Consider the following 26,500-nt stretch of genomic DNA (forward strand, 5'->3'; position numbering starts at 1 on the left):
GGAATTTCTGGTTCCTCCTCACCAAGTCCCCAGGCATAGTGATACACATTCACCCAGACTCTAGCGCATATTCACCCAGAGTACAATTAGAAAACAACTGTGAAACAATTCTTACTAGATATAATACACAAAAGACTTGGCTACCAAGATCTTTTATAAACACTGATTAGGTATCAGCTTAGCATACTTCCCTACACAGTTCCCGAGATGCTCAATAATAGATTGGGGCTAGCAACAAAAGATAAAATATTTTTGCTCTCTCTGGTCTAATTATTATGCGAGTACTTTAAACCATTCTCCCTTACTCTGTCCACAGAAATCTGTCCTCCACTAACTTCTATATATCGCTACTAGTTTAGACCCTTAAGATACCTTTAATAAGCCTCACCCCTCTCTGAAATAACAGTCTTGCCAACATTAGAAAATTTGTGTGTGTAAAAACTGGGGGACAAAAAGGATTATACTTGACTTAAGTTGATACGGAAGGGTAGAGGATTACTAGGAAAGTTATATTTTTAGAACATGATTTCCCATTATGTTTGTGCAGGTTATTTTTACCAAAAAAAAAAAAAAAAAAAAAACAAGGCAGGTGTTACCAGTATGGTAGAGACTAGAAGTTCCTTCACTGAAGTTCTCCATGCAGTTATGAGTCCATGTGGCTGTCTTGTCTCAAGCTTAGCCTGCACCAGTCTGAACACAAGTCCTGCTTCTTGCCTTCCTGAAGCCCAGGCACACTGTGGAGGAGCCACTGCCCAACTCTGCTGGGTGAGCTGGTCTTCCAAAGCTAGCCCAGTGGCACTGAGTACTCTAGGTCCACTCATGCAAATGTCTCTCGATGAAGTCTCTAATTCCCTGTTTGTGTCTCATTTACTATTTCTTCTCCTCTGACACTTCTCCATTAGTCTACACATATACCTGAGACTACTATTCACTACTTTTGATTTTGGACAAGTTCCATAACCTCACTAAGCTATTATCAGGAATTGCATAGATCAAAATGATATAAGCCAGATCTTTAAAACTGAGTCTGTAAGGGGGAAAGCCTGGGAAATCAGTGCCTTTTAACTAGCAGGTGGTTCTAATGATGGAGCAAGTTTGGAAAACACTTTCATTAATGTCACGATGCTTTGTTAATATGTAGCTGAATCACCTGAATGCATTTTAAACAGGCAGCTTCCCCTGGTCTCTCCAGACCCACCTGAGACCCACTAACCAACTAAAGCAGACTCTCTTCATGTTTGCATATTCTGATGCAAGACACCTGCAGAAAGCACTTTGTGGAAGCCTGACTGAAAACTGATAGTGTGCTCCTTGTCCATCAGCATCAACATCACCTGGAAGTGTTTCAGAACTACAGAAAATCCTAGGCCCTACCTCTTCTGAATCAATGTGCATGTTAGCAAGACTCCATCCCCCTGCCCCAGGCAATTCTTATGCATGTTACCTTCAAGAATGGGTTTTAGTTAGGGTTCTCCCCAGAGACAAAACCTACAGATGTCTAGAGAGACATATGAAAAAGGATTTATTAGAGGCAATTTTCTTACTTACTCATGGAGGCTGAGAAATCCCACAACAGACCTTCTGTATGCTGGACAATCCGGAAAGCCTGTAGCGTGGCTCAGTCTGAGTTTGAAGGCCTCAGAACCAGGGCATTCTATGGTGTAATTCTCAGTCCAAAGCTAAAGGTCAGAGAGCCCGGTGGCGCATTGGTGTGAGTCCTGGAGCCCAAAGGCTGGAGAACCTGGAGTTCTGATGTCTGTCTACAGGCAGGTCTCTTCTCCAGGGAGACTGCCCTTTATCTGCCTTTTTGTTCTATCTGGGGCCCCCAGCCAATTGGAATAGTGCCTGCCCATATGGAGGGCGGATCTTCTTCATTTAGTCCCAGTTTCCCTCAGAAGCACCCTCACGGACACACCTGGGGCAGCCCAATTATTCTAATCAAACGCCAAGCCACCTGGATTTCCCTTTCAGCAGAAAAGGGAAGGGCTCAGTATCTACTGAAGCATGGAGAGTAAATAATGCTTTCCCAGATAAGTATCCCTTAATACAGTCAAGTTCACACCCAAAACTAACCATCACAGAAGCAGTGACTTAAGCCCAACAGTGAATCTCAGAATTAAGATTCTAAAAATGATACTGTTCTCAAATGTTCATGGGCTAATTTAAAATGTAACTTAACCTATTATCTATCTCTAGATTTTAAAAAATAGTGCACAGGGAACTTTAACAGGTAAGTAGTCATCTGTCTTTAGAGCTGAGGTCTGTGTGGCCAGGTGATCTGTGTCTGTTCCACGTTTCCATTTGGAATGCCAAGAGCTCTGCCTACCAGCTGGTTTGGGATGTCTATGGCATGAATCATCAGCCATTTGGACCTTGACAATAAAAGTTTTTTAAAGGGAAATTGCTCCCCATCTTAGGCCTCAGTTTCTCTATTTGTAAAGGAAGATTACCATGCCCACTTCATAGGTTTGCAGAGAAGATCTAAATGATGTATGTAAAATGCAAGCTCAGCATGAAGCATGAGGCCATGTTTTATTTGTGAAAGGGAATGTGTAACCATGGAGGCAGGAAGTAGTGGTGAATGTCTCTGGAGCTATATTTTAAGCCCTCACTGGAAGGCTCACTCTACCTTGCTATTGTCAGAGAAGGAATAAACAACGATTGTATCACATTGGCATCACATCTGGAGAAATGCATGGGAGGACAAAAGGCAGGTAGGTATAAATGTGAAAATCATTTTCCCAGAGAAGCCAATTTTTATTTGCAGCTTCTTTGGCCTCTCAATTTATTGTTCTACTTCCAAACCCAGAAGAGTCCTCACATTTACCAACAACCTGGAATAATAAGGTTCTGACCCAAATTTTAACAATTGAGGATTTTTGAATCATAAATGAATATACCAGCAGGACTGTTTAGGATCCTTTTCTCTGTTTCCTTGCAATGTTATTCACTCCTATGTTAATTTATACCTGCATTCCTCAAGTATTTACTATGTCCCAGGTACTATGCTAAGCTTTGGATATGCATGACTTTAATTAACCCTTATTATAACTCTATGAATGAGGAACTCATGCCTTTTCTGTAGAGAAGGAAACTGAACCACAATTAAGTTATAAACATGACGAGTTCACTCAGCTAGTAAGCGACAAAGACAGCCATTAAACCCAAGCAGCTTGATTCAGACTCGATGTCCTTTGCTTTTGGAGCAGCTACTGTGTGCCTGGCACTTGGGCTACAAAAATGAGATACATACAGTTTTTGCTCTCAAAGACTAATGGCCTAATAGAAGACTGCAAATTCTAATGCAAGGAGGGTAACCCCATCACAAGACTTGCCCATCGTAAACACTGCTAACGGATCCTCACAGTCTTTTTTTTTTTTTTTTTTTTTTTTTTACTATACTTTAAGTTTTAGGGTACATGTGCACATTGTGCAGGTTTGTTACATATGTATACATGTGCCATGCTGGTGCGCTGCACCCACTAACTCGTCATCTAGCATTAGGTATATCTCCCAATGCTACCCCTCCCCCCTCCCCCCTCCCCACCACAGTCCCCAGAGTATGGTATTCCCCTTCCTGTGTCCATGTGATCTCATTGTTCAATTCCCACCTATGAGTGAGAATATGCGGTGTTTGGTTTTTTGTTCTTGTGATAGTTTACTGAGAATGATGGTTTCCAATTTCATCCATGTCCCTACAAAGGATATGAACTCATCATTTTTTATGGCTGCATAGTATTCCATGGTGTATATGTGCCACATTTTCTTAATCCAGTCTATCATTGTTGGACATTTGGGTTGGTTCCAAGTCTTTGCTATTGTGAATAATGCCGCAATAAACATACGTGTGCATGTGTCTTTATAGCAGCATGATTTATCTTTCCCACTGAATCTGGACTTGTCACGTAGGGTTCCAGGAAATCACTGCAATTGCTTGAAGTTGGCATTTCAGATGACACTTTTTTCCCGTTCTTGCTACAGTGGAAATCTAAAATTATTAATCTTTATTGCCTCTTGCCTTGGCCTGTGATAGAAGCAAAGGAGAGTATTGATATGTTTTGCAATTAACAATATTAGGTATTAAGGATCTGTCGCAAACAAGCACAAGCCTAGGAAATGACAGTATCACGATAGTCAAATAGCCAAGAATATTGCTCTAATTTGTACAATTTGTCAAGAAAGATAAGCCTTTTACCTTACCCAAATCATGCCATGTCTCCTAAATCTCATAGCTCATATAAGTAATTTGCTTGAATTTTATCTTTTCAGGAATTAAAAAAAGGTTAAAAATGGAGTTTAAAAAAGATATAACTGCATTTACTATCAGATAGGGTGGGCTGACAATGCAGAAATCTACCTTAGCAAACCTAATATTATTCACGTTTCTCCAGTTAATTGAAAATGCACAGGTGGGCTAGGCTAAAATTAGCATAAGAGAAAAACATTATTTCTGTTTATATAATTTGCATTCCTTTGTAATCAGTGAAATGACATATCAGACAAGAGGCTTACCTGCTGCAATGCAATCTTTAATCCCCATCATGTATTAATCATTCCTCTGCAATATAATAAAGCTGCTTCTGTCATGATGGCATTGAATGTAAACAGTCCCAATTACTGGTAATTCTCAACTGTTTTGCAGAAAGAACAATGTGGTATGATCCATGGGCTTTGTAAGGAAACAAAATAATAAAGTTAACTGAGTTTTTCATCTTAGTTGAAACTTTTCTGCAGACTTCCCAGGTCCTGTGCTTACTTTCTTGAATTATTTCTAAAAACTGAAGCAACATACAAGCAGACCCTTGGGAACAAAACATCTTTCCATTTATAAGTTTCAGGAAATTTTTAATAGGCTGAAAGCGAGGAAGCAAGTTGTGCTGCTAATTTCCCGCAGGCATTTCCCAAGTTTTTACCCATCACACCATAAGACCTTTGAGTAAAAAGGTTCTGTTTGAACCAGAATATTGTTGTTACTCTTGTTCCACATAAGAGAGAAATAAAAATTTCCAGCAGTGAAAGCAAATTACAAGACAAGGAATGAATGTCACATCTGTCTAGCATTATGATGCACTTTCTTTAAGCTTTACCAGCATTTAAACCTTCTGACACTCTCAGAAAGTAAGTGATCACTAGTATTTCTAATGGTTCTTGAGAGAAAGCTCTTCAAAGGAAGATGATTCCTCGGATGTTAGAGAAAGGCTATCATCCAGTTTGGAGGGCTGAGATGATGGTGACAAAACCAGTCACTCTTCACTACTTTCTCACCAGAGGCAGACATTACTAAATAATTTCAATGCTTTTTCACACTGAGCCCCATTTAACCTTCTTACGTTAATCCTTTGAGAAGCCACTAACAATGAATTGAAATTGAAGCACAAAATGAAAGACGTTGTCATTTCTTCTTTCAGATTCAAACACCTAACTAGAGACTGTTTGAACCACTTCTTCATCAGGAAGGTACTCAGGAGATAAAAAGGAGCAGGAAATATTTGATGGGATTCCCTAAGCCTTCTCTTTCCTCTTCTACCTGTCCACCAACCCATCTTCTCTTTAAGAAATAATAAAAGTAGTTGTAGAAATTCAAGGTAGGGAGTCTCACATGGATGACTCCCTCATCCCTGGGGAACTAGAATGTCGTTTTATGCAGAATGGTTGCTCATATGCATAGAGAGCTTTGTAGGCCTTGGTAAAAAATAAAATGAGAAACCATTAAAGGATATCATCCAGAGAGAAGCTTAATCATCTCTAAGCTAAAAAAAAAAAAATCACTGTGGCTCCTATGTGAATAAAAGTTAGAGAAGAGCAGAATGGATACTGGGGTAACCAGTTGGGAGTTGCTGTAGTCTGTGGAAAAGACGATTGTCTTTAATCAGGTTGGCCTGCCATAACAAAACACTATAGAATGGATGTCTTTAAAAGCAGACATTTATTTCTCAGAGTTCTGGAGGCTGGAAGCCCAAGGGTGCCAGGCTGGTCAGGTTCTGGTGAGGGTTCCCTTCCTGACTTGCATTCGGCCACCTTCTTGCTGTGTCCTCACATAGAGGATGGAGAGCTGTGGTATATCTTTTTCTGTTTATTAGGACGTTAATCCAATCATGGTGACTCCACCCTTGTGACCTCAGATAAATCTAATTATCTCCCAAAGGTCCCATTTCCCCCTGAAAAAACCCCATCTCTCCCTGTCAGATTGGAAGTTAGGGCTTCAACATAGAAATTTGGACTGGGAAGAAGGAACACGAAAATTTAGTACATAACAATGATGGTAGTGTGGAATAGGTGAGAACAGTGGGGTGAAAATTCACAGGACCTAGTGAATTGATTGAATTAGGGAGGTAAGGAAAGAGGGGCATCAAGGATAATGCCAAAATTTCTAGCTTGAGTAAATGGGTAGGTGATGATGTCATTTACAGAAAAGAAGAAACAAATTTAGTGATTATGCAACTTATTCCAAAGAAAATTAATCTGATCTTATATATGAAATACTTTTTTAAAAGATCTAGAGTGATGCTACTCAATGTAATAGTCTATCCTGAAGATAAATATTAATGCTAATAATAATAATCATAGTTAATTTTATTGTTTTGTGTCTACCAAGTATAATGCTAGGCTTTGTATATTTATTAGTTCATTTTCCATTTCATAAATAGCTCTATGACATGGATATTATCATCCTCATTTTACAGATGAGTTAACAGAAACACAGAACAATTAATTTTCTGTGTTTGGTAATACTAATGTTTGCCAGCATTCATTTCTCTTCTAATCAGGGACAAAGAGGACTACAATCCCCTGCCCACTTGAAGTGGAGTGTAGCCTCATGATGTGCTTCGGCCAGTGGAATGCGAGTGGACGAGAACTATCGCTTTCAAGTGGAAGTATTTAAGAGCCTTTGTTTGATTTTCTGTGCCCCCTCTTCCTCTGCTGAGCTGTCCAAAGAAGCTAGGAGTTCAGGTAGTATAGCTGTATGTTAATATAGCTCCTATAGGATCTGTCAGTGATGACAATTACATCGGGCATGGAACATGAGCAAGAAACAAAACATGGTTGCATTAAGATGCTAGGACTTGGGAGGGATTCCCTACTACAGCATAACAGCTTCTTCTGTCTTACACGAATTCACTGTCAGTAAAAGACTGAGTCAGTCTTGGAAAACAGACCCTTTAACCACAACAGAGTGTTTATAAAAGATGGAGATTATCTCAAAAATGTGGCAGCTTAATATCAGATCAGAGACTTGGCAAGTGGGGTGAAGGGAAGGCAGTGTTGAAAGTCTGTGGCCTGTACAGACCTTTCCCTATGGGAGGTGTCCTCTTTTGCACTTTTTTTTTCCACTTGCATTGGACCTCTTGCCCTATCGACAAAACAAATCTGCTTATTGGTATAAATTCAAGTGTTTCAAATAAGCCTGTGAAGAACATCAGTGGTTCCAGTCACCTACTCTAGGTCTTGCCCAAGGGAAGAAGCTTAGTCATTGAATGATCAATTGGCCAAATATACCAAATTTCCTCATTGTAATGTTGTAAAAATTTAAAAAGACTTAACCATCTTAACAGAAATGTTCATCTTTGGGTATCAAATATAATATTCAGAAAAATATACATTTTATTGCTTGGCACTAAATTCTCAGTATTAATATGGACATTTTTCTTTAATCTTGATTTATTTTATGTTATATTTTGGGTAATTCTGATTTATTTTATTTACTTTTGAGTTTAAATTAAAGCTTACAGTTGGCTTTTGACAAATTGGCTATCAGTGAACTAGCCTTAGGAAACGAACATTTGGAAAATTAATTTTCAGGAAGTTGTCCACTTCCACTGTCCCAAAGAAAGTTCCAGGTCTCAGAAATAAAGGCAATTTTATGAATTTAGCTGAAGCTGCAGTGACGAAGAGACATGTTGAAATGGGAAAGGTTCCCTTGTCCCCCTGTCAGGGCAACGCGACGGGAAGTGGCTCGCTTCTTACATGCCCCACTGCTCAAACCTCTAGGGAAGCATTCAGACAGGAAGGTTGTGGGGCTCCAACCCCACGGCAATGACTAGGGATGAATGTTTACAGCTGAAGCCCCAGTGGGCTGTGTTACAGGGTACTCTTTCAGTTTACCCTTCCGTAGGCAGATTGGGCTAGTCAGCTCAATTAGACCTTCTGCCTTATCGCAAGGACAGAGGGCTGTCTGTATCCTGGGGTTTCCTGCCTTGGTGTACCAGAAGAATCGGATCACACGTGGGCTTGGAGAATGAGTGCAAGGTTTTATTGACTGTAAGTAGCTCTCAACAGATGTGGGAGCCAGAAGGGAAATGGAGTGGGAAGGTGGTTTTCCCCTGGAGTCAGACCACTCAGTGGCCCAGGCTCTCCTCTGACTGCCCCGGCCAAAGTCCACATCGTTCTGCCAGTCGATGGCCTGCTGGCATGCCGTCTTCTGTCCTGTGCTCTTCTGCCAGCGCGTTCCCCTTGACGTCCTCTCAATATTCAGCCACTTGTGTCTTCTTCCACCGATGTGTTCCTCTCGACGTCCAGCGACTTGTGGGTCTGCCTGCTAGGGACTCGGAGTTTTTATAGGCACAATAGGCTCAGGATGGGGGCATGGCAGGCCAGGGTAGTCTTGGGAAATGCAACATTTGGGCATGAAGGCAGGAGTGCCCATCATCACCTGGGTCTGTGGGCACAGGCAGGGTGTGGAGCCCTCGCCAGGGATCACGCCCTTCCCTTCCCAGCACTTCCCTTCCCTGCTTTGGTATCAATGTCACATGGACAAAATAGACACCTTTGTTTTATTTGCTTTTGTCTCCTGAAATTCTCCGTTTTCTGATAATGGACTCTTCAGTGGTTTGGGAAGGAATAACTTTTCCTACCATGAGCCACAGGGGTTGACTTGAGACATCAAGTCAATCAACTATTACATTTCTCATTTCAAATCCTGTATTCACTATTTATTTGTAAATGACAAAATCTCAATTTAAAAGAGCTATAGCAGAAAGGACATTTGCTGACTTATAAACCTGGCAAGTCCAGAGGAGCTTCTGGGTTTAGATATGGCTGGATCAGAGAGCTCAGATGATCCTTTCTCTGCCTGTCCTCCTTCTGAAACATGAACCATGAATCTGGAAGTATCAATAACAAGCATAGTACCTGGGAACTCTCAGGTGCCACCATTCCTTCTACATGGTTCTAGCCTGCCTGAGAGAGATGCTAACAAGGCTCACAAAAAAAAAAAAAAAAAAAAAAAAAAGATCGGAGAATTTAGAGAAGAAACACCACAAAAATGAGTATTCTAAGCCTCACACGCTCACTTGTAAACCTGGAGGAAAACACAACAAAACAACAACAAATCCTTAAATATGAGAGGACAGAGCTCTTTGCAAAACAAGTCACAAGCAAAATAAAAGCCTTGCTTATAAAAAAGAAAGGCAGTTTTTATAGGCGTGACTGGGATAAAATGGTTATCCTCCAGTAAATCTTCTAATGATGGGGACATCTCTGCCTCATTTGACCACTGGCCAAATTTCTCTCCACTTCTGATACCCTATGTTCCTTTCTTCATTTCTAGTTTATCTGTTTATTCAAACTCTTCCAGAAACAATAGAGCTTCCCCTGTATAGTTAGTGTGCTGCAAATAAGTAAGTTGGGATTATTTCAACAAACTTCAAGCAACTAGAAATAAACTAAAAATCAAGATATTTATGGAACACCTAGTGAGTACCAGGCAATATGCTAGGTGTGGAGGAAAAAATAGTGAACAAGATGGAGAAGATGGAAAAGTTCCATATTCTGAGGAATGTACAGCAATATTGAGAAAGAACTCCAAACGCAATGAGAGGGTATTGAAGAGCATAAGGTAGGAGCATCAAATGTTATTGGGGGGAATCAGAGAAGGCTTCCCAGAGGAAGTAACAGCTGGAAAGATGGCAGGGAGTTAGCCAGGGAAAACGAATTTCAGGAAGTTGGAGCAGAGTGATGCAGACAGAGGGTGCAGCATGCACCAGATTCAATGGCAAGAGAGCTTGGTGCTGTTGAAAAATTGAGCAATCGGAGCTTCAAAAGTGAGGAGGAGGAATGGTAAGAAATGTAGCTGGAGAGAAGTCTGATGCTAAACTCTGAGGGATTTTGAAAGTAACCAGAAAACTTTAGACTTTATTCCTGCCCTGCTGGAATGGTATTGAAGGATTTTAAGCAAGGGAGCAACATATTCAGAGGGTGCCTTTCAAAGATTACCATGTTACTGGGCGGGAAGTGGGTCAGACAAGGGCAAGGGCTGAGGGAGATCCAGTTATCACAAACATGGATTTGCAGTGGCATGTTGAAAGCATGCAGCTGTTTCAAATATTGTTGTAAAATGTAATGCAAAGTTTGCATTTTGACATACTATGTATACTACCGTGTTGTAGTGCTTTAAAAATATTCCCAGTTATTCACTGGTGCTAACCCCATTAATTGAGTAGCAAATAGACGTTTTATTCTTGTTGAAAGAACCCTAATTTTGTTAAAGATGACAATGTGATATGAGCCCCAAATACAGGGTCATCAGTGTCCTAAGCCCATTGAGGCAATTTTGATTTCTTTCTTTCTTTTTTTTTTTTTTTTGAAAATTCTGACTTCTGATGTGTAATGGCACCTACAACTAAGAATGAAATATGATGTAATTCTGGAAACTGAAAGTGAAATGGAATTTTTATGGAGAGTATTCTGGAAAGTTTTGCTTTCCTTAAAAAGGGGATGGAGACAGCAAGCCCTATTCAAAAACCTGTTCTCTTCTTTCCACTTTGTACACAGATTTGGGCCCTGAAAGTATAAAAGTCATAGAATAAAAGGACAAAAAATAGGGCAAAAGCTGATATGCTAAGGATGTTAAAGGTTGGCTGCTGAGAATGAAAAGATGGAATCTAGGTCCCTAAAAGCACCAATTACCTAATTCTGGAGATATCATGTGGTCAAATTAAGCCACTATTTGTTTAAACCATTGTTTTTGTTACTTGCAGCCAAATGCATTTCTACTTGACATGCTAACCTTTGGGTGGAACAGATATTCCCCTGAAACAGATTTTATTTATCCTGAGATTTCACATATCACCAGGCACACCAGGCCAGACCCCCCAGGGAGCATATGCACCTGAGTTGGAGAAATATCCACCATTTTCAAATAATTTCATTCTTGATTTACAATCCAATATTCTTTTTCTTTGCTTAGTTTCAACCTAGGAGCAGTTTAAACTCTAAAGACCAAGAAGGACAAGTGAGAGTCCTTTCATCCTGTGTGTCTGGGTTTACCTTGGCCCTCTGGTAGGGAATGACAGTGACATTTTCTTAAACACAAAGCCCTTTTAAATTGCAGATGAAAGTAGTACATCAGTACAAAGAATATTTACTGTTCTTGGAGAGCTTTTCCATTTGTTTCCTTCTGGACTAATGTACTTTTTTTCAAGAGCCCCTGAGTGGTCTGATCCTTTCAGTTTTCAATGTAAGTTAGGCAGGAAAAGATGAAAAGAGGGATGGCTTTGCGATGTAGCTTCTCTCAAAAAGTTGACAGTGGAACAGTACATTTTCAATTGCTGGATGGGCCCCAAGCTCTAAGGAAGGCTGGGTCTTTTTCTGCACTTCTCTTGTTTGAACATCCTCCCATAGTCTAACAGTCCCATAGGCAAGTGCCAGTTGGACTGCACAAGCATTATTCTTTCCTAGCTGTTTATGAGCAAATGTAGGCTTTCCCCAGACTCTAGGCAGTGAATGTATTTCTCTGTATTTAAAGACAGAAGCATGGCCATCAGGAGGAAAGGGACTATTTGTGTGATAAATGCAGAAATGCTGTGGCTTTGCATGATTTATTGTAGATGAGTGTGAGAGGGAATATAAAAACTATTCCATTAATTTCATTTCCATTTTAGTGGTTATGTGGGCTTAGCTGCTTTGAAAATTATCTTCTTCTTCTCTCTGGAGGGAGATTTGCAAAACTACAGAATGGCTGGCTGTGATTTGGCATAAGCAATGGAATCATCTTAGGAAGCTAGTTCTCCTGGCTCTCCCAGCCCCAACCTCTGTTAATGATTTTTGGGCAATGAAAGAAAGTTGTCTGGAGCCTTCTTTAATTCTACATATCCCCAGTCTAATAACAGTGTCATTGTGTCTTCCCACTAATTATACCTAGGCTATCACTTCATTCATTCATATGTAAGTCCATCTGTTCCTTGAAAGGGCTCAGTAATGTCTATCCTTGGAAACTCTAATCTTCTGGTTATGCTTTCATATCAAGAATGTTCTTTTTACTGCCTTCATTGCATTTTCAAAACCTAGATTTCTAAACTGGATATTTAGAAGGAATCATTTTAAATTCATATCGATTCTGCCAATTCCCAAAGATATCTTCAAGCTGGAAATTTCTTATCACAAGTTCTAGCTTCATTTTAGCTTAACTGTCAGAAAAGAATTTTGTACTAAGCAAACAGGTGATGATATTAGCTTAAATGTATTGAGTTCTTAATATAAGCCCAGGACAGTTCCAGCTGAAATATCATCTCATTTCAGCATCTGCACAACCCACTGTGGTAGAGTATATAAGTAACTAGTACCTAAGAATTTAATTGTCTAAAATCGTACATCAGGTACATGGTAGTGCCTGGATTTGCACCCAAGCGTTCAGATCCAGAGTCCAGACTTTTAACTGCGCTACTTAGCTGCTACAAATGAATGTCTTCAAGGAAAGCTATGCATTGAGATTTATCAATTGTCAGTCCTATATTTTCTGTGGCTATTTTGAAGAACAGATGAATTTCACAGTAGTGTGAATATTTTTGGTGGTCAACCCAGCATCATGTTTTCTTCCCTCCTTCCTTCCAAAACAATTATTTTTGTTCAAGTATTCATTCTGTTCTCATAATTAACTCCATCTTCACCTCCAGAAGTGGTCCTTCATTAGTCTAAGCCAGATGTGGTACCCCGATCTTTCTTGATGGTGACTGGATATCAAGCTTGAGCCGATCTACTCTAGAAATTCTCCTGGTCATTATCATTGGTTCCAGGGTAAGCTCAGTATGAGTCAGTTCAGTAAGGCTGAAGGGAAAAATATTTATCCTAGAGTGAGGGAAATGGATAATCTCCCTCCCACTATAACCACGCAGTCACGTGCCCCACGTGCTGCTGGCAGCCATCGTGCGACTACGAGGAGAGCCAAGCAGATAAAAAGTTGATAGAGGAAAGAGTGAAGTGGGCAGGAGAGAAACCTCCAAATCCCTGATCGCCAGAGCTTGATCACATACCTCTTTATGGGAAATACATTTTCTTTGTATTTGAGTTAATTTAAGCCACAGTTTATTTATAGCCAAATGCATCCTTAAGGAATGTAGGCATCCACTCACTTGGTATGAGTTCAGGGGCACTGAGTGGGAGACTGCATCTGGGTATCTCACCTGGCTACAGAACCTCACATTCCCTATAACTACAGTCATTCCTTAGGGATCTTCTGATGCACTGACTGTTAATTAGGCCAACATCATACCTTATTGAGGGGAATATTTAAGAACATCAGGTTCACAGGCTAGTTCATATTAACCTGGCCCTGTTTGGTGTCCCACCTTCTGAAGTCTCCATTGTACCTCTTCTTCCCCTAACTACTGCCACCCTTTTTTTCCTTCAGGTCTTCTAATTCACCATGTTCTCCTCTGCCTCAAGCTCTCAGCTGCTATCATCCCTCCCTGCCATAAACACACACACACACACACACACACAGAGAGAGAGAGAGAGAGAGAGAGAGCAAGAGACCTTTGGCTGGTCTCAGCTTTCTGAGCTCAGCTCAGTTAACATTTCTTCAGGGAAACCATCTCCAGTCTTTCTAAGCAAATCACATCCCCCCATGAAGCATTTCATGGACACCATCATGGCAGAGACTGAGAGATGTCTCTCTATTTCTATTCTTTCTTTCTTCCTTAGCAGCAGGACCCTAGATTTTTAGCCGGGCACAAAATTGGGCCAGAATAAAGAAAGATTACACCTCTCACCTCCTTTTCAGCTAGGAGTGTCCACATTTCAAACATAATCACTCACGCTATTGGTGCCTGGTTCATTTCCCCTCAGCCATCACCATTCCAAGAAATTCCAATCCCATCCTACTGCAAGCACTGGATACTCCCTGCATCGAGGCTGCTCTCTGGGCTGGGACTGGCTGGAAATGCTGGAAAGTTAGGGAAGCCTTCACTCAATTATAGATTTGGTGCAGGAAAATAAATAGCACAGCTTTCTTACCTTTAGGGTGGAATTACTCTGAAGCATATGTTCTACACTGCCTCCTAGAGTCCCCAGTGGGATTGAACCTCAGGTGTCCCTGCAGTAAGTTGTTCTAGAAATGTTCACAATTGCCTGCCTTCCCTTCTCACATCTCCATTTCTGCTGTAATATTCTAGGATCATCTACCAAATAAACTACATATACTTTACCCTTCATCTCAGGTTTTGCTTGTAACAAAACTCAACCTGAGACATAGTACTCTTTCCCATGGAAAGGTTTCCCTAATCTTCCCAAATTAAACATGATCATCTTTCTTTTCTGAAGCCATTTATACTTATTTTGCATCTTTCTTGTGGTATTTTTATTGTTTCCCTATCTTCTTGGCTTATATCCTCAATTAGAATCCTAATTCTTTGTGTGTCAAGTTGAAAGCTCAGGTTTTGGTGTCAGACAAATGTAAAATCCCAGCCACACCTGTATGTGACTAGCTGTGTAATTTCAAACTGTTGCCCTTCAGACATGTTTTCTCATCAATATAATAAAAATAATAAGAGCATCTACCTTTTAGCCTTTTTTGTGAGAATTAAATTAGGCAATCCATGAAAAGCATTTAGAAAAATGCCTGACCCAAGTTATTGCTTAATACATTTTGTTTCCTACCATATTATTATTATTATTAATAGTAGTAGTAGTAATTTTTACAACTTCCACAGTGTAGAGTACAATATCCTTTCAGTGTATAATTAGACATGAAATTGATATTTATTAATAATGAAGTGATGAGACAGATCAGCACATTTTGTCTTCATACTCAGCATTGAGACTTGATTTAACCAATGGACTTTTACAGCACACAAAACAGAAGTACTGGTAAACCAGTCAATCTTTAGGATTTCTCAGAGATGTGAATATAAACTGCCAAGTGCTCTTCCATCTGCTCTGGGAGCAATACACACTTGGCCATTTTCTGAGAAGTTCAAAGGCACAAAAACATGGGTTAGATATCTTTCTTCTCCTTTGATCTACTCAAGACATGCTTAAAGAGATGTACTTTAACTTTATACATTAAAGTATAAAGAGATAATACTTTAAGATGCACTTAGCAGTTCCATATGGAGAGTGGATATGGGAGCAAAGCAGAAGCATGATGTATCTTTCTCCCAGCCATCCTCTCTATCATACCAGAGTGAGCTTGATAAAACAAAACTGACCAGATTACCCCTCTGCTAATATGTCCTTGAAAGCTTCCCATATCCTGCTGTACAATATGGTTTATAAGGTCACTTACAGTTCATGCCAACCCCTCCAGCCATGTCATCCCAGCAGGGTAAACTCAACCCAAGCCAGACTTACTGTGATCCATCTGAAGACTGCCTACCACTTACACGCCATTGCAGATGCTGACTGCTCTGACAGGAATACCCTTCTCCATCCCTCTTTTGTGCGTGGTATCTCCTCACCTTCCGAGATTCAGCTTATCCTCCACCAAGAAGCCCTTTCTATATCCCAACCCCGTATCAGGTAAAACTGACCACTTCCTCTTATGTCTGTCTTCCAAAAGCTCTAGCTTTGAACCTATGATACTAAATAATACATGGAACTCATGTACCACAATATCCAGGTGATTCATACCAGAAAAATAATTATTTGTTCCAGCCAAGCTCAAACATACTTGACACCCAAGCCAAAACTTTTCTCCACTCTTCTCGTGGGGTTCTTTTTTAGGCCACAGAGTGTCTACTTTAGATAAGCACCCTAAGTCCCCTCTCCCTTGATTTGCCTTCTTGAATCTACCCCTCTGCCACCTCCCAGTACCTGGCTCCATCAAACCAACCCCTCGCTCTCTGTGGTTAAGGGCAGCAAGACCTCTGGCTTCAGGTGTCCAAGGCTGGCAATGGTCAAACCTCACATTTTATAAGACAAACTCTCTTGCATTATGGAGCAATTAACTTAATATTTCTGTGCCATAAGTTCCTTAACTGTAAAAAAAAAAAGAATAAAAGTACCTATTTCATAGAATAGTTAAAAGTATAAATGAGGTAATATACAAAAAGCATTTAGAACAATGCCTGGCATATACATGTTCAAAAATGAGAGTTATTATTTGTTACATTATTAATTATATCAGAAGTAGTAGAAATATTGATCACCTCTCACATTATAACTTTTAAGGATGATAATGCCAAAGACACTCCACCTCCACCAGGAGTAAGGATAGAGAGAAATGGAAGGGGCAGAAAGGGTTGAGACTCTATTGACCACACATGTATTTGTTCATGTATGTATCCTATTCCTCCTTCCCCCATGCAGCTAAGCTAATGGACTGTGAGTACGTTAAAAGAAGTGCCTATGTCTTGATCCTAGTTGTATCTCCAGCATTTGGCATGATATGAGGTCCCCAGTAGGGACTCAATGAATGTTTGTTCTGTATTAGAGGGACACTTGGATGATAGCCTGTTTCTGCCTAGCATTGGTACTTGTAGACAAATTCCAGAATAAATAAAGGCAAAGGCCCTGGCCATGTATTGTTTATCTGTATGTGGGAGGCTCCTTCATGTCTCGCTTATCTTTTATTTCTACTCCCCATTTTCAGAGAAGCACGGAGAGTATGCAAACAATGTGTCAAGAACTTGGTTAATTAATAGAAAACAGATTTGGGATTTAATTATGTGTGTATAAAACTTCACCTCAACTCCTCCGTGGCCATTTTTTACTTTTGATTTTGGTACCTATAGAAGACTAGCTGGCACATAGTAGGTGCTCAAAATAGATATTTGCTGAATGAACCCATGGCAGATAGAGTCAACTCTGCAAGAGTTGCAAATTAGGGAATCAAGAAAGCAGGAGAGCTGGTACGTTCAAGGAACACATTGCTTTCAAGGTGATTATGCACACTTCCAACTGACAGCAAAGGAGTGGGAACAAGCTGGGGGCCCTAGATATTTTTTCTTTCTTTCTTTCTCTCTTTCTTTCTTTCTTTTGTTCTTGTATTTTTTTTTTTGGAGACAGGGTCTCACTCTGTCACCCAGGCTGGAGTGCAGTAGCACAATCATAGCTAACTGCAGGCTTTACCTCCTGGATGGTCAAGTGATCCTCCCTTTTCAGGCTCCAGAGTAGCTGGGATTACAGGTACAAACCACCATGCTTCCCTAATTTTTTTTCTTTAATTTTTTTAGAGACAGGGTCTTGCTATGTTGCCCAGGCTGGTCTCAAACTCCTGGACTCAAACAGTCCTCCCACCTTTGCCTTTCAAAGTGCTAGGATCACAGGCATGAGCCACTATACCTGGTCTTCCTAATTCCAAAGCAAACAGATTTTGTATTCCCCACCACAAGCTAGATGCCAGGGCAATCTCTGATGCTAATTCTTTTTTTACAATATATTAATGTATCTCTGTATATTTACCTTGCTTAAAAACAACTTTAAATATACACATAGGACTATGTAAGAACAAACAAAGACATCAAAGTTTATCTTCTCTACAATTGGAAGAATAATGAAATAACTGCAAAGCACCCCCTCCATAAAATATCTTTATGAGCAAATGTAAACTAACATTTATTATAGAACCAGAGATTTTAAGAGGAGAAGCAGAAAAGCTTTTAAATCAAATCTGGCACTCTTGCCTGATTCATCCCATAATGGAGCAACATGATATATTATGGATAAGGAGGCAAAGCAGTGAGGAGGCTCATTCAGAAGCTACTGAGAAGCTCTGAAATTATTTTAGGGAGTAGTATGTTAACAAAGAAATATACTAGAAACAACAGGAACCAGGTAAAGACAGGTGGATTTCTTCTCATTTGGCTGCAGGAATTTAGCTTCATTGCCTGAGCCAGCCACATGCTTCCATACCAGACTTTGCCTCTTTATTCCATTCTCCTTTTTCAACTTTCTGTTCTCTTTGGCAAGGTAATAAGAGCTTCTCAATCAAACAGATGATTTGTATTCAGACTCTAGCTCTGCAGTGTGATATTTATGTGTCTGTGGGCAAGTTCCTCCTCATCTATAAACTGTGGATATTTCTTAGCAGATAATAGTTGATATAAAGATAAAATAATGTATGTGTATAGAATATAGTTCTTGCATAATTCTTATTAGTAATACATTTTCCCAGTGTTCGTGTTGCTATGTTATACTGTGAACAAATATCTAAGATCCTAGCTCTACTCCTTCAAAGAGGTTAGTGCATCTAGAGAAATGGCTATATACATGGATAGGGGGAATGACAAAAGCGGGAAGGGAAGAGAAATAGTACCTGTTGCATATATACCTTATGGCAAATGCTGTACTATGTTTCTAGAAATGACAACATTTCAGGATAAATATCATTAGTATGCCCATTTTTTTTTCAAAAGCAGACATCAAGGCTCAGAGATAGGAAGTCATTTACTTAACTAGATAATAAAGGCAGAACTAGCTTTAAACTCCAGTCTGTTCTATGCGACTTCAAATTCCATGGCCTTTCTATTGCTTAAAAAGGAAAATATACAAATACAACAAATTTTTAAGAACCCAGTTTATTAGATACTTGCAAATGTATTGCCTTATTTAATCTTCACAGCAGTCTTCTGAGGAAAGAATTCTTATCTCCACCTTCATTTTACAGAGGAGGACTGTGATAGTTTGCCTGAGACCACTATGTCCAATGGGAATCTCTGTTTTGTAAAAGACAAGCATCCTAACCTAGACCATTAGTTGGTTCATAGAACTGAAAGTGTCAGAGCTACCTGCTTTAGGCAGGATATGTGATCCAGCAGGCCAACCCATGACACCAACACTGTTTCTCTCTCTCTCTTTCTGCCTTTTGCAGTGTTGACCTCATCCTCAGGCTCCACAGAGTCTCCTATGCTGCTCCAGTCCTTCCCCTGATGGCTGAAGCATGGGAGACTCTCTATGGAGCTTGAGGGTGAAGCCATCTTCCCTTTCCCAGAAGCCCCAGCAGTGCCTCTGTGCATTTATTTGGCTCTGACTGCTTCCAGGGCACATCCCTGACTGATCCATATGGCCAGGAAGGGGGGTGGGATATGATCATTGGCTCATGCCAAATGGGAACTATGCCTGGAGGCTGAGGATGAATGGACAGACATCCTTTCTACCCAGAGGCATAAAGACAAAATGTAGTGGAGAAGAAGCTGGAGGGAGATCAGGGCTCTGTCACCCAGAAGATGCAATGGATTCTGGGGAGGTTGGAGGTATTAAACAACCTTGATAAGCAATGCTGTCTGATTACCAGTGGAATTTTCTTTCCATTTCACAATGACTGCTTTATAAAAACAATTAAGTAGCAACATAAAGTGCTTTTCTAGGCCAAATGAATGGTTCACGTATTAAGAACCGTAGATCATCTACAGTGACTGTAGGAAAGGGTGGGAGTGGGAGTCTGCTAAGTAATTCCACAGTCCTAAGCTCTGGAATTGAAGGACTCAGAGAGCCAGAGGATGAGAGAAATTCTAGGTCAGAGTTGGGAGGATGCATTGCAGAAAGTTTCCAGGATGAAGCTACATGTAGGATGATCAGGGAACAGTAAGGTAAAGACCTCACTTAGTCAAAGACCTTACTATTAAAGAAGGATCATGGGAAATAGTTCCATTTAAAAACTTCAGAAACTCTTAGAAGGTAATATGGTTTTTGAATATAAGTAATTCATACATACTCCAAATACTGAACTATGTGAGAAGTATAAAGAAATCTAAGAAAGTCTTAATTTTTTCCATAGTGACTTTGTTTGATGCTTTTAAAAATATAGCAGGCATAAAACTATTTCAAAAATGATTTCACTCATACTGTTTGGCATCCTTGATTTCCTGCACATTTTCCTGAGTTATTCAGCAAGGGGGCTAGGAGTGGGGGACAGAAGGGAGTAAGGTTTGAGAGGCAGGAAGGTTCTGGCACACTCAGGTGGTCGAAGTAGACTTGATTCTGAAAATAATGGTGAACCTCTGCAAATCTGTTAGCAGAAAGGATAAACAAAGGCAAAGCTGTGCTTTAGGAATATTTGTGGAGCAGCAGTGTACACAAAAGATCAAAAGAAAAATATATTTTAAGAGATGGATTTGATAGACATCAAGAAAGAGAAACTGGCAAGACTTGGTGACTCTTTGATTTTGGTTGGAGAAGGAAGAGTTAATGGGTTTGTGTACTTGAATGAATGACAGCAATGACAGAGGTATAGATGTTATTTATAAAAATCATATCTCAGGGCTTATTGCAGGTCACTTTTGTTATTTAAGAAGTTATTGGCTCAGTATGAAGTCAACCTGAAAGGTAGAGAATTAAACACACTTTCTTCAAGGGGAAAGTAGAGGGCTAGAAAATGAGATGGTAATTTAACTTAGATATTGAGAGAAGAGAAGAACATTTTTTAATTAAAATAATCAAAGAATTAGAAATAGTTTTCATTGTTCAATATGATTTTAAAAACATTTAATTCATTGAAGCAAAAACCACTCGACACTATCAAATAGTTTTGTTTACTTTCAAGGAACTGTTTTAGTGTCAGATAGAAAAGTTTTTGCCTTTGTGAATATTGCCTTGAGGACTGTGTTAAATTCCTATAAATTAAAATATGTGTGCAACTCACGTATTCATAGACAGCTTAAGGCCCTTAGAACATTACTTTTAAATTAGGAGAAGATTACAGGTCCATTCATCTTTTACAATTCTATTTCATTATCATTGATGTTGTTTCTTATCTCAACTTTTGGAATGTTGCTTCTTATTTCAACTTTTGGAATATCACAATAATTTGGTAGACATCTTTTGAGGTATCTTCCCAGCCACAACTATGTTTCCTGAGAACTACTCTCTCCTCCACTAAATAAGTAAGCACAGCCATAGGTATACCATATGGCGCTGCCTCTTGGCCATAGCTGATTGGACCAGAAGTAGTCAGATGACCCATGTTGAGCCAATCAGATGTTTTATCCTGCTATTTGAGCACTTGTATTAGGAAAGATGGAGATATTTGCCTATGGAAAGAGACTTCTAATAAGACGTGAATTTGTTGGCCAAAAATGCCATTTTGAGGGGAGTTGTAGCAGTTCATATCCACCTGAAGAAGAAGGCTTTCCTCTTCTGAAAGTAAATGTGGAGAGTAGAAAGAGACTGATAACTTGTAGCTCTAGAGAAAGGTGGCAAGTAAAAAAAATGCTTTGGCTCCTGGTAACACTCCTGTACTGCAGGAGACCAAGGTGCATACCGCTGAATTCTGTGAGAAATTTCTAAACCATAACCAACACCTGAATGTTAGACCTAGGAGATGGAACTTAGCAAATAAAGTTTTTGCAACCATATAAGGTAATTATGCTGGATTTTTAGGGTTGTGTTTGGGGCTATTCAAGTCTTGATAAGCAACCTTTCTCACTTTAGCGACCCTCCCCATCAGATTTTCTGTTGCCCTGCTCCTCTGAACACCTAGTATTCATATTCTGCACTACAACCTTTGACATGTATTCTATAGAATTTATGCCTACTTACTGTTGATAAGACCCTGCCATGCATTAATTTGCTTGGTTCTTCCTAATAATTAGAATAATCTAATCAGCAAAGTACAGCCTGAAGTGATGCTTTCCCAGGGCAGGCAACAAACGTTCTGGTATAAGATCACTACAAACCTAGTCAAAGTAGCAAGTTGACAATGCTACTTATGTTTATTCCTTCTTTATATTCACATTAATTGCTAACATATCACCCTAACAGTATCATTAAATCACCCATTAAAGAGATAGTATCCTCTATTTTCATCTATTTATACATAAACTACCTCCTTCTGGCAATACCCTTAGCAATTTATGGGCCTTTGTTGAATCACAAAATTGGCTAATGATTCTGGGAGGCTCTGGCCAAAAGACATGTAATACTTCCACTTTCTTAAACCAAACTGAAAAGTCAATCCTTAGAACAGTAGGAGGTTATAAGTGTATGTTGTGTGTCCATGATTGTGTGTTTTTATTCTCCACAATTGAAAATTCTCCAAACATTATTCTTACCGTCCTTGGCATTAAAACTGAGGGAAAGTCCTTGAAAGATATGCTGCCATTATTTCTGGTCTCCTGGTTTTGATAGCCTGGTGGTTAAATAATCTCTCTAATATTCTGAAATGCATAATGCATTAAGCTCTTTGACTGCCAAAGAGGCATCACAGACAGATGGGATGTGTAATAAGCGTAAGGCAATGGTAGCAGATCCTGCTCAATGCTGGCTGGTGGGGATGGTGAATTTACATCAGCATGATCTGAGCTCTGCAAAGAACACCAGGCATTGAGAATTGGGGAATCTGACAAACAATCCTTAAGCCTAGAAGAACTGCTCATCTGAAACGCTGGAGCCTTGGAGGGTCAGGGGCCAATAGAACTGAGCCTATGCTAAAGGAGGCTGGCCAGAGCTCTATGAGAGGAAGGCCAGAGCCCTGCTGAGTTACCTCCCCTCTCCTCACGTTCTCCATGTCTTCGCCTGAATTATCAAACATAAGCATTTAGATCATCTGGTTGCATCTTATTTGCCAAATTAAACATAAAAAATCCCATCCCTTTTGTTGAACCTCTGGGTCAAACTGGAGCCTGAGGAGACGCTCTGAATATAGAAGTTATCCTGGCTACCCGGGAATAGACGTGCTGGGAAAACCAAAGCAGGGGAGAGGGGAGGAGAGAGGAGGATGTGAAGCAAGGAAGAGAAAGGATGAGCAGAAGAAAGGGGAGTGAAGAGGGAGGGAGAAGAAGGGGGAACTTAACATACAAAATGGGAGGAGAAAAGGGAAAGAGGTAGAGGTGGAAAATAAGGAAGGAAGAAGAGAGGAGAAAAAAGAGAGATGGTAAGAATAAAGGAGAGAGGTAATTTACAAAATAAATTAATTTATTTAAGGGAGGAGGAAGGAAACAAGCAAAGAGAAGGGAGAAGAAGAAAAGGAAAGGCTAAAAGAAGGAAGGGCGGGAAAAAGGAAAATGATCAGCCTATTAAAAGCACCACATCTACTGTTCTAGATGCCCTCAATACTAACTAGAGGAATAGCAGACAGGGGACTTACCCCAAGTCTCTTTGACCTCCAGCTGCAGACTGATCAAAGAGAGATACCCGTGAATCCTAGGTGACTTTAAAAAGGAAAAATAAAGGACTACTTAGTGATAGGATAATGGACAAAGAAAAAAAAATGGCACCCAATCCTTGCACCCATGTTCCCAGGCAGGATATTTCCACCATCTAGGTTCTCCTTCAGGTGGCTGTGGCTGATGGCAGATGCCAGTGTTAGTTACCCCCCTAGGACCAGAGCTTTAAAGGCTCTGGCACCTACCTAGGTAATGTCTGAGAAACGTAGGAGGAGTTCCCCTGTTATGGAAGACTTCCATCCAGCAAGGAAGGAGTAGGCTCACCACAATGACCCAGGATTCATCTACTTACTACAAATGTCTCCCCTCATTCTGTCATCTGATGTGTGAGCCTGTTTCTCCCTAGTCAACTTCCCCCAAAGGTGTAATAGCCATTAACATATCTTAAGCTGAGACCAGCATCAACAAGTATGGGCTCATCATTGGATTAATTTTTAACTTACTTATAAAGGAAAAGGTTAGTAATAAACAGGAATCAAAATGTTCTTGTAACCAAGACTTGTTCGTCAGTACCATGTCATTATTTGTGCTATTTTATTATAGCACTTAGTTCATAAACCAGCCTGTCATTTGTTCTTCTTTCCTAGGTTAGAATAGCAGATGATATTGGTGTTGCACTCAGATTTTTTTTTACTGGGCTATTGCACTCACCCCCTAGCTTCTGTTTCTTTTGGACTTTAGCTGTCCCCTTCTTCTGAGAATTGTCCTGGGTCAAAGTGGGGCCATCTCCCGGGTGAAGTGGCTCATGCCTGTAATCTCAGCACTTTTGGAGGCCAAGGCAGGCAGATCACTTGATGTCAGGAGTTTGAGACCAGCCTGGCAACATGGCAAAACCCTGTCTCTGTTAAAAAAAAAAAAAAAAATCAACATTAGTTGGGCATGGTGGTGGGTGCCTGTAATCCCAGCTACTCAGGAGTCTGAAGCAGGAGAATAGCTTGAACTCTGGAGGCAGAGGTTGTAGTGAGCTGAGATTGCACCATTGCACTCCAGTCTGGGAGACAGAGCAAAACTTCATCTCGAAAAAAAAAAAAAAAAAAAAAAAGTAGGGCCATCTCATCTTGGAGATTGTCCACCTCTCTCCACAGCCTGCAGTCACTCATGAATTCCACTAGTTTGACGATACAAAGGCTAAATCCCTGGACTCAAGGTGGGCCAGCTCTGTAGAGTAATTCACATTCACAGCTCTCTGGGGGACTCAGCTAAGACTAGACTTATTTTGAAGTCATATATTTGCCTAATTTTTTCATGCATTCCCTTTCTCTTAAGCACATCATCAAAAATCCACTTGCACAAAATTCTCTATTTCAGGCTCTGCCTCTGGGAATCTGAACTAAGACAGCATGATCACCCCTCCCTACCCCATCCAATCAAATTCCACACAGAGGCAGGAGATTGTAGAAATACCCAACATCACCATGCTAACAATATCTCCCCGCCAAACCATTCTCATGTCTACAAAATGATGTTTTAGAAATTGTTGCTGCCTCAATATTATTTGAATGAAAATATTTGAACTAGGGGCACCATACAGACCCAGGCAAGACTTCACATATTTAAAAGTTCATTTGTATACTGTTAGAGAAAAGGCATTCTCAAATAATACTTTCATGAGGCTTCTTTTACTTAATTCCTTATTTGCTCAGGTTGGAAATACTACACTCACATTGTAATAATATGAATGCATAACCTCTGGGTTGAGCAGGAAAGCAAAGTACCCTAAATTACTTCATATAACTCTTGTGGTGATAACTAAACACTTTCTTCAGCACTGTACTATTTACTGACTGCATTTTATTTCTGCTTCAATAAAAAACTGTCAAGTGCTCTGAGAATTTCACAAATTCACTTTACCCTACTGACTATAGTGTGCCATAAATTAATTACTGCAAGTGCATAATATTTATTTCTGCCCAAAGCAGTCTGTACTAGTAGGCCTTATTAGCATTCATTGAAGAATATAAAAATAAAGAGTATAGTTAACATGAAAAAACCATTTATGCCTTCACATCTCCAATGACTAAGCTTAAAAATAATTTTCTACCTTATTTTTTGTTGTTGAGTTTGTGTCATACACAGCCTCTTCACATTTTTAAGTTGGTTTTACAAGACAAATGCAACTTGTAGGTAATTCAAGCTATGTCACCTATCGACCACATACAAAGTGAAACATCACAGATGTTTGATAAATTTGAAACCAGTTCTCCAGCCATTTCTATAAGCAAACACTCTAGGTTGTGATACAGGAGGGGGACAGGGAAGTGCTGGGTAGAGAATGGCAGGGTCCCTGGCAAGGGCTCCACCCTCGGGTCTGTGCCCATAGACCTAAATGAGGACAGGCATTTCTTTTTTTGTGCCCAAAATGTTGCCTTTTGGCCCACCAAGTCCCCCCATCCTGCACCCATAATAACCTAGGACCATAGTGGGCACAGACGCAAGCAGCTGGATGTTAAGAGGAGCAGAAGATCGCACTGACAGACACGAGCAGACACTGGCAGGCCATTGATGGTGGAATGACACCAGTGCCTAAGGGAATTTGACCAGAGGCAGCTGGAGGAGAGTCTGGCCACTGGGCAGCCTGACACCAGGGAAAGACCACCTTCCCACTCCATCCCCCTTCTGGCTCCACATCCATCTCACTGAAAGCTACTTCCACCACTCAATAAAACCTTGCACTCCGTCTCCAAGCCCATAGGTGATCTGATTTTTCCGAAACACTAAGGCAAGAACCCTAGGATACAGAAAGCTCTCTGTCTTTGTAATAAGGCAGAAGGTCTAAATGAACTGATGAACGCGAGCTGCCTGCAGACAGCAAAGCTGAAAGAGCGCACTATAACACACACCCATTGGGGCTTCGGGAGCTGTAAACACTCAGCCCTAGATGCCGCCATGGGGTTGGAGCCCAGAAATGCTCCCCATGACCTGCCCATCTGCCTGCTCCCCATGGGGATTTGAGCAGTGGGGCACTGAAGAAAGGAGCCAAACCCCTGTCACATGCCCTGTGAGGGGGATAAGGGAACCTCTCCTGTTTCAGTTGTAATATCATGGAGGGCAAGAGCCATGTCTATTTTTTTAATATAATTTACTTTCATATCCCCAACAAAACCGTCTATAGTGGCTTGCAATGAACAAAATATCACTAAATGGTTGTTGAAGTGACAAATGAACTTGAATTCAAAGCATGATAG

General features: G+C 40.3%; 1 long non-coding RNA gene across 2 annotated transcripts in view; it reads right to left on the minus strand.

Annotated features, from left to right (window-relative positions):
* Nucleotides 1–26,500, minus strand: part of LOC107970553 (uncharacterized) — a 585,037-nt gene that overhangs the window by 39,113 nt on the left and 519,424 nt on the right. For both annotated transcript variants that reach the window (XR_010155489.1, XR_001713154.4), the window contains exons 5-6: nt 4,513–4,669; nt 3,846–4,024 (exon numbers count right to left, since the gene is read on the minus strand). This is a non-coding gene — a long non-coding RNA (uncharacterized LOC107970553). The remainder of the gene's footprint in view (nt 1–3,845; nt 4,025–4,512; nt 4,670–26,500) is intronic.

Source organism: Pan troglodytes, chromosome 2 (assembly GCF_028858775.2).
Source record: "Pan troglodytes isolate AG18354 chromosome 2, NHGRI_mPanTro3-v2.0_pri, whole genome shotgun sequence".
Classification (NCBI taxonomy): Eukaryota; Metazoa; Chordata; class Mammalia; order Primates; family Hominidae; genus Pan; species Pan troglodytes.